Below are 14,935 nucleotides of genomic sequence, written 5' to 3'. Positions count from 1 at the left end.
TACCTGACTGAGTGAGAAATCTGGTGCACAAGAGGTTAAACAGTTCTCCCCGAGGTCACAGAAACTCAAGTTAGCATTTCAGTAGTTCATTAAGAATAAACTCTGACTTCTTTATACGCACAAGCGAGCTCACGCACAAATGGGGAGATGTGAACAAGATCAGTGCACTGCATTAATGTCAATACTCTGGTTGTGATATGTACTACAATTTTGCAAAATATAAGCCCCAGGGGAAATGAGGCAATGTGAACAAGAGACTTTTCCGAATTATTTCTAACAGCTGCACACGAGTCTACGATTATCTCAATAAAAATTTGATGAAAAAATCAATTTCTTTATTGTTACCAAATTTTTAAAAATATTTTTTTATAAGTAAAATTAAATTTTGAACAAACCTAGTTGTTATGTAGAAGGAACTGAAATAATAAACGGGAAAGTTAAACATTTCAAATAAAATAAAAACACTTAAAGACAACCCTCCTTCTGCCCCCAGAACTGATCCAGTCTATAGTATACAGGCACTTTGTTCTTGTAAGTTTAATCCAAAATAAACTAAAGGTCTCAGACACTACATATGAATCATTAGAAAAATTAATAAACTTAAATTTCTTAACAACATACACCACATTAGAATAGCGTCAGAAAGCAAGTAATTAAGCCAATTTTAAATTACACATTGATATGTGAATGAACACACAATGTGTCGAATGAAAAGTTTCTCACTGACAAAATTTAAAGCCAAAGAAATAAATCTTCCAGATAGCTTCCATTACAGAAAATTTCATTTCTTGAATTTCAAATAAAAAGGCTTTATCCACCACATGTCCAAAGTCAGAAAAATATTTTGTTTTAAACATAATTAAGAGGGGGGATGGAAAACCTAAAGTAAAAGTGCAAAGTTGAAGGTTCAGCACTGTGGAAATCTTCTAGATAAAAACACAAACATATTTCTAGTCATTATATTTATTAATGAATAGAATTGGTATGTTTACGTCTTTAATTTCTCTTCCTTCTATCTCCATTTGTCCAGATTTAGTATGTTCATTATTTGGTTATAGTTAAAGAACTAATATTTCTTTTCTTTTTTTTTTTTTTTGAGGAAGATTAGCCCTGAGCTAATGTCTGCTGCCAATCCTCCTCTTTTTGCTGAGGAAGACTTCCCTGAGTTAACATCCATGTCTGTCTTCCTCCACTTTATATGTGGGATGCCTACCACAGCATGGCTTGCCAAGCAGTGCCATGTCCGCACTCGGGATCCGAACTAGCGAACCCCAAGCTGCCGAAGCAGTACGTGAGCACTTAACTGCTGCGCCCCCTGGCCGGCCCTAAGAGTTCTTAAAATGGCATACACTGTTACAACTAAAAAGAAAATGTCTAACGTCTGAAACTAAATAAACCAACATTTTAGTTAGAAAAATGATACATGTTGGCAAAAGAGTCACTAAATTTACTTCAACACACAGATAAGCTTAGTTGTCATGAATCTGAAAGTCCCACGGGTTTGAGGACCTCACCTGCTCCTTACCACCATGTCCTTATCATCTGCTTCAGTGTCTGGCCCATGTAGATATTCAATAAATATTTATAAAATGAATTAATGAACATTTCCTTTGAGTAAAACAAAATAGTCTAAGAGGAGGAGTAGCCATAATGGCTGAAAGGCACTGTTGGATACCCGCAACACAGTACCTAGGCTGCAGTATTTTAAAAATCAAAATTGGTACTAAGTACCAAAAAGCATAAGTGGATTCTAATTGCAGACGAGAACTTCTCAGAAACTGTCCTTTCAGTTGGATGCTTATGCTAAGGGAGGAGCCATGAGGGACAAGAGGCACCGCTGTCCGTGCCGAGGACGGATAGTCCTCACCTTCGATCACCTGCAGACTAAAATCCCTGCACCTGGCCACCATAGAAATGTGCAGCTTACTTCTCTCACCCGTGCAAGGGCTACAAAGCTTCCCACTTAAAAGACAGCTCATTTCAAAAGTAATAAAATAGGGGCTGGCCCCGTGGCCGAGCGGTTAAGTTCGCGCGCTCCGCTGCAGGCGGCCCAGTGTTTCGTTGGTTCAAATCCTGGGCACGGACATGACACTGCTCGTCGAACCACGCTGAGGCAGCGTCCCACATGCCACAACTAGAAGAACCCACAACAAAGAATATACAACTATGTACCGGGGGGCTTTGGGGAGAAAAAGGAAAAAATTAAAAAAATTAAAAAAATAAAAAATAAATAAAAAATAAATAAAAGTAATAAAATAAGCACAGCATGCAAATCCAAAGCACTGGACACACACAAAACTTGACATGCGATTTCAACAATGAAACTGTATTTTAAAGAATGTTAAGGCCTTTCTTTCAGAGTACTCCTGCTGCCTACATATTTACAGAGAAAAGAGAAAGGTCTACAGGGAGAGGTCAACTCATGCCACACATCAAGTCAGTCACACTGGAAAGCCGACTCTAGGAACAGTGCCAGCTGCTCCCAACACTGATTTGTCTAGACCCGTGCACTGTGCCCTCCCACAGGAAGGACAGAGGGAGGAGAACACGTGTGCAACACAGAAACTCAGACTGAAGGCTCACCCTCCATATGCTAAGCAACCTTCTAAACGTGGGATTTGGCTAGTTCATGTATTCCTCAGAATAACCTTCTGAGGTAAGTACTATTATTTTTCCTGTTTACAGATGAGAAAATTGACATTCAAAAGCGGTAGAGCCAAGATCTGAATTCAGACAGGTCCAGAGCCTAAGCCATTAAGAGGTGTGCTAATTACTTTGAAAAAGAACATTAAGTATGATATGATCATATTATTTTGGATTTTGAGAAATTTAAAAAATCTTTGTCCTCGTAATACATAAGCTGGAAGGTATAACAGAAAGAAGGCTAGTGGGGACGGAGAGGCCACAGAAAAAATTTTTTGATCACCAAAATTTGGCATGAGTTCAGAAAGCACGGGGAGCAGGGGGTATTGAAAAACAGAGGATACAGAATGTCCAGAAAAGGTGAACTAAGCAATCAAAAAGACCAAGGACACAAAGGTTGCCATAAAAATTCAATTCAGCACAGAAAGAAAAAATGGGATAGAGTACATAATCAATGAATAGAAATTATGTAAATTGTCAAGATGTAGCACCTGAACTTGTAACCAAATTCCAGACCAGAACCAGAGCCTCTTCCTATATTCCCCACCTCAGAGAATGTCTCCATTTGGGGGTGCATAGTTTCGTGGGAGAAAAAGAAGCCTATTTCCTGACTACCTACCGTGGGCCAGACACAATTCTAGACACTAACAATAAAGCCTGAATAAAACAGACTCGGTCCTTGCCTTCATGAGTGCACATTTTAACAGAGGTATGCACAGAGTATAAGACAGCACAGAGAAAGAACAGGTACCACCTGCCCCAGTGACCCAGAGAACACTCAGAAGGAAAGGTGAATTCCAAAGAAATCTTTGTGTTCAGCAAGATGATGACAAGATGGGAAAACATCCCAGCAGAGGCAGAAAGCATGTGAAGCAGCAGAGGCATGAGAGCGTGCCTGCCGGGGAGGAAAGGGAAGGATGAAGGAGAGGGGGCTGAACTGGACTCCCAGCTCTGTGTAGGAGTCAGAGGTCGGAAATCGAGAATGAATCTGAGAACGCTTATCTCTGGCTACATGAACCTTAAATCAAGACAGTATGGGATGGAAGGGAGATGATGATAAATTTAAAATCAATGATGCTGACATATCTATGGGACTGACAAGTCAATAGGTAATAAGACAACAGAAGAAGCCTGGACTGAAAATGTAGAGTTCAAATCACCCATCACTTCAGATTAAACTCCTTCCATGGCTTCCCATCCTCTATCTGCATCACCTCACACAGGGCTGACAACCGTTTAAAACAAACTCCAAACTGCAATCTGCTCTCAAAATCATTTCCTAACAGGGGCCAGTCCCATGGCTGAGTGGTTAAGTTTGCGTGCTCCACTTCGATGGCCCAGGGTTTCGCTGTTTCGGATCCTGGACATGGACATGGCACCGCTCATCAGGCCACGCTGAGGCGGCATCCCATATGCCACAACTACAAGGACCCACAATTAAATATACAACTAAAATATACAACTATGTACTGGGTGGGGGGGGGGGATTTGGGGAGAAAAAGCAGGAAAAAAAAAAAGATTGGCAACAGTTGTTAGCTCAGGTGGCCAACCGTTAAAAAAAAAATCATTTCCTAACAGATCACTGAATACCATCTCTTCTCAACGTTCAATTATTTAAACTAACCAAATTTATGTACAACCTATTACATTGCCCTTATTCTTCTTTTTCATGATAGCCTATCTCAGACCATCAAGGTACTCTAAGGGATCAAGTACAAATACAGCCCTAGCATAGGAATACTATGGTCAAAACATCGCCTTTTCCCCGACTAGCTCTCTTGCACCATCTCCTGACGCTGCTTCAAGCAAATGCTGCTCTCCCCAAGTCTCAAACACCCTGCTGCTTCTGCCCAATGTGGCCTTCCCTCTTGACACACCACCTAGCAAGCACTCACTCATCTTACGTGAGACTCAGCTTAAATAACACGTCTTCCATAAAGTTCTCCCTAAAAGACCACCACCACTGCCATTCCTCCACATGATGAAAAGGGTGAGTTCACTAATGTAAAGAGACTGCTTTGGCACACACGACATTCATCCAAGCGTACCTAGCACGTAGGGGTTACTACTGAAGGAGCAGAAAATGATTGTGTCTGCACTAGCCAAAACCAGAGGCCAACCTGGGTATCATCTACACAGGCATGGCCACCAAAACTCTGCAGGAGATCACTCTTCAGCAAACGATGTCACAGTGCTACTGCAGACATGATTATTTTGGAGAAGGGTGCATTTTTAGCCCTCAAAGCAGAAAATAAGACAATAAAACTTGAATTCCATCAGTTAAAACAGCAAGTACTGAATGATCAAAGTACTAGTGGATGCCAAGTTAGACCTCCACCTAGAAAACAGTGGGGTAGGACTGCACGCACCCAAGGAGAGGAAGCTGCCTGCAATGAGCACAGCTGAGTGGCACTTCAGGGCCCACGCTCAGACAGACAGGAAGAGACACCAAGGCTGCTGGCCTGCAAACCAAATTTGAACCTCACAAGCAGAATAATATTAAATATTTAGCGGGGTCTGTATTTATATGCCTAACAGAGGCTCTAGGATTTTATCACCTATAGATATAACACAGCGTCTATTTAAGGAGAAAAATATTTTTTATCTTAGTGCACCCAAAGAGAGAAGAGAGTAAAGGTAAGTTAATTGTATTTGTTTGCTTCTCCCTCAATAAATTATGAGTTCCTTAAGAATAAGTCTCTGTCTTATTCCTCTTTGTAACCCTGATATTTAGCATTGCACCCAACTTAATGATTGAAGGATTAAATTTAGAAAGAATAAAGGTATAATTGGGAAGTTCGAAGCTTCAAAGAAGATTTTAAAGCTGAGAAAAAATTCATGATAAATAAGTGGTAAAACCACTTATCGACTGAGGCTGATATTTGAAAGACCCAAGTCTTCCAACATTTAGTGCCACCAAAATCAGAATACTGACCAGGCAAATCCAAAAGACAACTCCAATGTTCCAAATTTCCTCAGGAAGTCAACAAATAATTTCAACAGTGTTTTAAGTAGTATTATAAATGTCATTGGTACTTCTTACCTAATCAGTCACTCATAAATGTTGGTGAGCCCAATTCGTTCTGGGAAGAATGATACGTAGGTGGACAGGCTAGCTCCTTCAACCTCCAAGCTGCCCCTGCTTGACAAGCCCCTAGAGAGGTCTTTAAACAGATCACCCATAGCAAATTCTTGACTAAGCAAGCAGAGTAATCTGTAACATAAGCCTACAGTTAGTTATAGCAGAAACCAGTGGGACCGTGACCACAAAGGTAGGGAAAAGCAACCACATGTTCTATATATTATGCAGTAACGAACGCACAGAAGGATGGAAGGCTGAGCAGTGGCCAAGTGAGGACCACTTATCTTAATGCACCTCAAGAGAGGGAGCAGCAATGAAGGTGGCTCACTGGCACGAGCCATGCCTCCTTCCCCAGCCAGACTACAGCCTCCACCAGTCTCGAGACATTTCTTTGCCACCTTCACCAAGTTGACCATACCTATACCATCTGTACTGTTATTTACTTAATATTTACTCTTTAAACTCACTTTTAAAACTTATTTTGAACTCATCTTAGACAAAGTTGCAAAAATGATACAGTGAGTTCCCTTATCCCTTCCGTCACTTACCCATTCTCTGTGCATAATCAGAGTACAGGTAGCAAGAACAGGAAATTAACATTGGTACAATATTACTAACTAAACTACAGACTGTACTGAAAATTCACCAATTTTTCTATGGTCTTTACCTGTTCTAGGATCCCAATAGCATCACACCTTGCATTTAATAACTATTTCTTCTTAATCCTCACCAATCTATAATAGTTCCTCCATCTTTGTCTTTCATATCCTGGACTCTGCCCCTCGATTTGGGTTTTTCCGATATTCTTTCATGATTAGAGTGAGGTTATACAATAACGAGAGCATTGGATTTTAATGTATAGGATACAATATATATCCATGTCTTCATACTTATATAAATAACCAAATAAATAGAGAAGAAAAAATCTCTTCCTTACAGAATTCAGTTAATAAATGTAGACGAGAAAAACCATCACCAAACACCACAATGATAAATGTCGCAGACAAGACGTACTGATGCATGCTAAAATTAGTGGGAAAAGTTTGAAGAAAATCAGGATTTGCCTAATCTTGAAGTATCTTTCAAGATATTTATCAACCTCCAAGGGAAACAGTAAATACACAGCAGAGAACACTGCAGACACCAAGTGACCAGGCAACCCTCACCAATGGTAAGGCACAAGGACATCATGCACCATATTGACACAATGCAAAGGATACAACATAACTTTTGTGTTAAGTCTTGACCAGAAGACTTTTTTTTTTTTAAAGTAGACTCTTTTTAACTTAAATGTATTCATTTCCAGCAGAAACCTTACATTGATCACTAAAGGAAAAGACCGTATCAATGTCACAAATAGAAGGTACTCATGAAAATAAATACAATGAAAACAAAACTATACTGTTACATTTTAAATGAACTAAATTAAAAAATAAACACTGGATTACAATAAAAACCTAATAAATTTACTTATGAAAAGCCTCATCTGAAATTAAGTTCCTCAAAGCAAAGTAACACTTTATAATCACAATAAAGCAATATGAGCTGCTATGTAAAGTTTAAGAGGAAGCTAAGACTCTATAATTTTATTTTTAATTTTAATACTAAACAACACAGAGAACACTAAGATGTTTATCATTAGATCAGGCAAATGGTATTTAACCACCTTCTCTGATAGAATTAGATTCTGAAAATGAATTCCTAACCAAAACACCGAGTGTGATTTTGGTTCAATAAGCTTTTGTTTCAAAAAAGCATCCAGGGTCTAATCTTCTGAATGTGGCCTTTTATTTTAGTAATATTCTCAATGATTTTGAAAGGGGAGGTGGGGCTCATCTCTATTCATTCACCATACTCACGGAGACCTTTACTCTTAACTTTGTAAATGTGGTATTCAAAATACTTTTTTCAGTTTTTCATAATTCTTTCCCCTACAATCAGGGTGTGTATCCCATGGCTTCAGGTGGAAGGCTTACTCCACAAAGATTTGCCGTTCCTCTTGCAGTAACAGTCAAAGGGAGTCCTTTGTGCTTTCAGTATAAGAGGAAGTGGGTGCTTGTAGTTATTGTTCATATCTTCACAAAGCTAGAGAACTAAGTCACCTGCCTTTAACAGGAGGGCTGAATTGACACCCCATTAGGTACTAATCAAACATTCTTGCATACATGAGATTAGCAGGACTCCTTTTAGATATGAACGGGTCAAGTTTTTGGTGCTGGTACACACTGGATCAAACCCCCTACTGAACCACCACGGCTTCTCGTACCACCTCTGCTCTTCCCATGACATCACACGTTAAGTCTGTGTTACTGTTTGTCACAAAGTCATAAACAAACAGTAAAGGATTAGCTATCAGCGGGCTCCTTCCTCAGTCTGTAGCGAGCAGCACCACCTCTGCCTGCCCTGGGAGATTCCCAGCAGCTCCACATGCAGGGCCCTCTGGAAGTGGACGATGAACTAAACCACTGACACTGAACGAAGGAAGCTCAGCAATTGTTATTTGCTTTGTTGCCCGTCGTCACTTTCAATCATAACTTTTCATGGTTTGGCCAATCAGCTCGAGCCTTTGCGGTAAATACCAGAGAGGGAGGGTCCTCCTTTTGCATTTTAATTCCCATCACCCTGTGCACTTGCTTTCAGGCTGTATACAAGTCTTTCCTGTTTGTTTCCAAAAGTCTGACAGGTTTTGCGTAGTATGCCTCATGGTTTCAAAACAAACTTTGAGAACGATGGTTTCACACCATGATTCATAACAGGATAGGTTCACTCTCCCAGCTAGTGCATGAAAAACCAAATTCCAAAAATCTTCATCATACTTTTTTGTGTTTTCTATGTAGCCAGTAAGTTTACAAGACTAAAAGCTGGTTCTAGTGGGTCACTAATGTGATCCTTAAGCATGCAAGAATCATAATTACCATTAGTGCCTTTGTTTATAAGACGATCTTCACCCTTAGGCTTTAAAAATGACACTGTTTTTCCTTTCACCCCCAACCTATGTCAGGTCCAGCCGTCAGGTGGAAAAAATAAAGGCACAGACATGATCTTAATTCGCAGTTAGGAATACCTATATGTGGCTCACGCTAGTAAATAATTGTCAACTTCTGAAAGTGAAATTTCATTATGCCGCTAAAAAAATAAACAAACCTACCACAATGCATAAGGAGATTCAGCATACAGAAACCCACACTAGCGATAAGGACTAGGACCACATATATATAGTCCATGCTATGCATATATTCCCAAATTGCAACTACTCAAAGTTGACACCCTCAATGGCATGCTTGGCTTATCCACAAAGCTCCCTATTCTAGCCTCGTCATGAGTGAGCATTTCAGGGCAGTCATAGATTTTATATCCTAGTTATAGTTTTCTACTGGACATTGAAATAAATACTACTGAATTTTGAGAATGTTCCTTCAAAAACCACCTAAATTATCACACGCCATACTTTGGGACAAACACTGACCTATACTAAAGAGGTTAAAGCATGAACAGACAGGTCAATGTCAGGTCTCCAGGGACACTCAAATAGAAATAGAAACTCAGCAAGTGATAAAGGTGGCATTTCAAATCTACAGAGACAAGTGTATATTGTTCAATAAATAGTGTTGAGACAACTGAGTGGTCTAAATAAATGACATTGTAGCCTTGGTCTTCACATCAAAACAGACTCCTGAGCGACTTAAGATTTATACACATACACAGCTCTATAAAAGTACGTGGATGTGAGAATTAAAAAGAAAAACCTCACTGCGGAGGAAGACTTTCTCTAAGAAAGGTCTGTTCACCACACACTCAGTCTGTCACTGTCTGTCATTAAGTTATTTAAGTCCTCAAGTTAAGAACGATAAATTTGACTACACAAAAATCAAAACTTTCTACACAGAAAAATATCATAACCAAGGTTAAAAAAAGTGACGAAGTGGGGATAAATATTTGTAACACTGTGAAACCAATTATTTGTAAAATCTCTCAACAATTTTTTTAAAAATCAACCACCGAACAAAAATTAGCAAAAGCTATAAACAGTGCATAGGGAAATAGAATATCTTTTAAACATAAGAACTTTACCTTTACTCATTTTAGGAAAAAACGCAATAAAAACAATGAAATAGGCTTTTGAACCTATCTAACCTTAGATAGGCTGTGAGATGAAGACAGCGGAGAGCAGCTACTTCATACCTGACGTAGCCTCCTTAGAGTGCAGTTTGGAAATACCTATTAAAATTCAAAAGGCACATAGCCTTTGACCTAGCACTTCTAGAAATTTAACCTACACATATTATAGGCATATATGCAAGGATATGCACTGCAAAGTTGTTTAAATTAGCAAAAAACTGAAAACAACCTAAATGGCCATTAAAATACATGACAGCTAAACAAGCCATGGAACATTCATTACATGGAGTGCCATATAGCTTTGTAAAAGAACGAGTAGATCTATTTGCACGTGTCTAGAACTATCTCCAAGATGTACTACTAGGGAGGAGAAGTACAGCAGTCTGTTTCCTGTGCTCTAACGCTGTCTAAACGAGAGAAGAGTGAGCACACCTCAGTGAGTCCCTATGCACAAACAGCTCTGAGAAGAGAGGCCTCACTGTAAGGATCAGGGAATGGGGCTGGGGGGTGGGGGGAAAAGGTAGGAAGACATTGTTTTATTTGAATGGTTATTTTCTACTGCCTGAATTATTATTCATGTACATGTAATACTTTCTCACTTTTTTAGAATAAAAAAACAAATGAAGTAACATGAGAACATCCATTTTTTACAACAGCACAACATAACCAAGAATAAGTTCATAATTAAGCGGCTGGGAGGAAAAGAATAATCACGTACCAGCAACAAGCATATTTAGATTTTGATTCTTAACAAGTTCTTGTCTTTAATTTATTATACTTATACTTGAAAACATCTTTTACGTTTTAAATTCTACAGGCCTAGAAAAGTTAGGGATTCCTGGTAGCAGTAACATATCAGTTTCATAAAACACACTAATCAAGCGTTTTGGGAATGACTAAGCCTATTGTTCTTACAGCAGACGTGTTACTTTCAATGCTAATCTCTCACCTCCACAGCTGGGACACTAAACCTATTCGTCAATATGTAAACAATAGTAAATGACAGCAAACTTCTCTATTTGATCTTTGAGCTTTAGGCACATTATCTTATCTCCTCTGAAAATTAAATACAGCCAAACTTCACAAATACCATTAAGAAAGATGTTTTTAAATGGGAAAAAATGTGTCTTCATGCAAATAAATTTGGTGGTAACAAAACAAAGTTTTTAAAAAAGTCATAAATAGCTTAAATTAGATTTCATTAACCATCAGAATAAAAAATTTTATGGTCAAAAATTTGTGTCTATGTCAAAGTAAATTTATATAACCTGACAATTTCCATAAAGCCAAATGCTCCAATTGATTGCTAACCATTTATAAAAAGAACATTAGCACATTTTTTTACTATCTTGATTTTTAAAAAACAACTCTGAGGTTTCCTTTGTTTCACCTATTTGGGTTGTTTTCTATTAGCAATTTGCTCCATTTACCAAGGTAAACAGAAGAGTCAGTCTCACATCTGTTTCAAGTTAGTATTTTCCCCACTCTCTGCACTGACACAATACTAATATATTTACACAATTCAAAGAATACGCAAGTAAAACACTTCCGTTTGAGTTAATTAAAATGTTAAAAGTTAGCAAAAGTATTATTTGTGAATAATGCACAACCCATGATTTGTGTGTTTTCCCTTTGCTGGTAGACCTATAAGAAAAAAGAACCTCTATGAAAATATAAGAGCAATCAACTTCACATATGTGCAAAAAATATTTCAAGGTACACCAGAATACCGTAATCTTACTAAAAATCATATTTATAAAACAGAACGTGCAATACAATTCCCAATCCAAAAATACATAGAAAAAAGACTAGAAAAATATTTACCCACATATTAAGAGTGTTTTATTTCTAAATGGTAAATGGGGTTCCAAATAGGTAATTTTTCTTTATATATTTCAATATATTTTAAATTTTCTATAATAAACATTACTTTAAAATCAGAAAAGAGCTCATTTTAAAACAAAGTCTCCAAAGCAAAACGTAATAGCTTCTACCTCATTATTAAATTCTAAAAGACTTTCATTTCTTACACCAGAATTGTGTGGTAAATATGGCACTATTTTAATAGCAAAACTCTGAAAACAACCTATATATATCCATCCATAAAAAGTGGATATATGATATAAACCATGCAGTGGAATATTATGCATCCATGAAAATAATTACAAAGATCAAAGGTGTTGGTATGAAATCACCACTAAGATAGAATGCTTAGAAAAACAGTATGTTCTCTCATTTTTATTTTAAAAATTAGGGGGACTATGTTTATTTACAGAGGAAGACTTCATTATACGCCCTTTAGAAGGATCTCACTTTTTATAATTTTTTTCAATTAAAAAAAAGTTACCATTTTTTTAAAGGCCACTAACTGGAGATTGAAAATGGAAACATTATTAGAGCAAGGAAGATTAGTGATAATCTAGTCTGACTTTCTCATTATCAAAAACTGTGACTTTCACATTATAAGATGTGGAAAAGAGAAGCCCAGAAAATATGAACAACTAAGTCGAAGACAAGCTGGTTATGGAGAGAAACATTTTTTCAAGTTCCCTATATTATACTTTTTACAATTTCATGTTCTGCAGTAAAGATGTGATATGAACTGTGCTACGTGTCAACACACTAGAGTTTACCAATGTTCCTTAAAAACATTAAAGAGAGCACTAAAGCTGCATCATAAGGAAAATTAATCCAAAAAGACATAGGACTATTAGAGCCACCTTCTCAGCGCCTGCAGGAAATAGGCCTCCACTTCCCAAACTGTTAAAGGAAAGCTTAAGTAAAGCAGGAGACAGACACAAGATGTGCAGGCTACACGACATCCAGTACAACGGTGAACAGATCAGGGTTCAGATACTTGAGCTTTGTGGTTTTCACTAAATTATTTGGGCTCTCAGCCCTGACTTCTTCCTCCATGGGACACAAACACGTTCACCTCACAGAACAGGAGTCAAGATGAAATGAGAGGAATGCAATCAGCAAAGCACGCTGCAGGACAAACGCTGACTAGAGCAGTGTATCTACTTGTAACAGGGAGGAGAGAAAACGCCCTGGAGGCTCACTGTGCAGAACTCTGCAAGAACACAAGGATGCAAAGGAAGCACTTAACTGCTTAGACCAGGGAACAGAAACAGGACATGACTTTTCCTTGAGAACAAAGTGTATCAAAACCCTCTGCAATGCGCATACTTTGACCAAGCAACTTAATTTCCTTCTGCAACTTACCCTTAAAAATAATTATAAATTGTTGGCTATAAAGATGTTGTTCACGATAAAATGGAAAGAACCTAAATGTCCAAAAATAAAGGATGAACATGTATACTTTATACAAAGTTCATACAATAAATATGCATGCTAATTTTAAAAAATAAAAATAAATTTTACTTTTAGAAAATAAATGGAACAATTTGACCCTCAGCTTATGGTCAACGCACAGGATAGAGTTACAGCTACAGCAAACAAAGCCTCAAAATCGGTAGAGAAGGTAGGAGGTCCTCCAACAAGACCTGCTTTTTCTCTGTGCAGCTGCTCATTCCCTCTCAGTAAAAACCATCATCTGATGACGAGTGTCCACCCACACATGGACAGACACGCTGGTTTCTACCCACCAGTTCCTGGCTACACAATCTCCTCTGCATGCCCCCCTTTCTCTACTTTTTCTGTAACGTTGGTGTCCCCGAAGCGTTATCTTGCACTCACATGTCTTCTCAGCAGAATACTTTCCCATGAGGATTCCAGCACATCTCGCAATTTCAGCTACCGCATGCTAACAGACAGAGGGACTCCCAGTCTCTACCCGAAGCTCCAGACCAGCACTCCGCCTGCCCACTGAACATCCCCAAGCATCTCAAATTGAACAAGTCCCCAGGAATTTAACATCGTCTTGGTTTACGGAGTCACTCTCGACTCCAGACATCCCAGACACCTGAAGAGACCCTCTCATTGCAGATCTCATCAATTCCACCTCCTCAACAGCTCTTAACTCCCCCTCCACTCAGGCTCCTGTCCCCTTGCTTTAGGCCCTCACTGAACAATCTGTAGGTGATCACCACTTCTCCACGGTTGGACACCTCTGCCCATGCTGTTGCTTCTAACTTAGTGGCAACAATGTTCATACGTAAATAGTAGTAAGAACCCCAGTCCAGCACACAGAAGCCTAGGGCACTAACACTATACCACTGCCTGGGGCTCTGCGAACAGGATACACGTGATATTAGAAGAGAAGTAAAACAAACCACCTCCCTCCATTCTGGTACAAGACTGTCCAAAAAAGTTCTCAAATGGTCAAAAATTTACTTGGATACTCTCCCACTTCACTCACCTCTCTTCCACATCCTGATGCATCTACCTCCTACCCTATGAAGGAAAGAAACTTGTAAACTAGTTTCACTTTTCCTTGTAAACTTTTCCCTGTAAAATTATCTTCTTCCTTATGCTGCTTGAAAACTTTCACTTCCCTGCATTATCTTACTTGCAATGTCATCTAACAGGCAATTTATTTGAGCTAAGCATGTTCCTCAAAAAAGCCTCAGAAGTATAAGGAGCTGTCAGTTATTTGCAACAATGTGAATTCCCTTAGTTAGATCATTTTCCTGTTTAATCCAACCACCCTTGGAGAAAAAGAGGGATATACAGTTGGGCCAAGTGGAGTAAAGTAGTTTGGAATGAGAGTCTTTGGGTTGTCACCATTGACAACCATAGAATAGGAAGCAGACGCATCAGGACACGGAAGAGAGGTGAGTGAAGTGGGAGAGTGTCCGAGGAAAGTCAGCATCCAGTCAGGAAGCCTTGTCTGGAAGGGCATTTTAAGTCAGTTCTCTACTTTGCCAGTTTTCTATCCTGTTGCTAGTTTACAAGTTTCTTTCCTTGTTACATTTCCAAACAAGGTGTAGAGCTACAAAATTTTCTGAGTGAACTAAGTTTCACCAAAATGTTTGTTGAAAAACTATTTAGTTGACAACATTTGCTTTTTAACTACTTTGTTATTTACATAATAGGTAAGTAGCCAATATCTACTGATTCGATATAGTAGGAGAAAAGAAAAGCCATAATATTTAAGTCTTAGGTTAAGACAGAAAAATAGGGGGCTGG

General features: G+C 38.6%; 1 protein-coding gene across 3 annotated transcripts in view; it reads right to left on the bottom strand.

Moving 5' to 3' along the window:
* Nucleotides 1-14,935, bottom strand: part of UBE3C (ubiquitin protein ligase E3C) — a 124,055-nt gene that overhangs the window by 97,373 nt on the left and 11,747 nt on the right. The window lies entirely within an intron of this gene.

Source organism: Equus caballus, chromosome 4 (assembly GCF_041296265.1).
Source record: "Equus caballus isolate H_3958 breed thoroughbred chromosome 4, TB-T2T, whole genome shotgun sequence".
NCBI classification, from domain to species: domain Eukaryota; kingdom Metazoa; phylum Chordata; class Mammalia; order Perissodactyla; family Equidae; genus Equus; species Equus caballus.
This window is presented reverse-complemented; position numbering and strand designations above follow the sequence as displayed.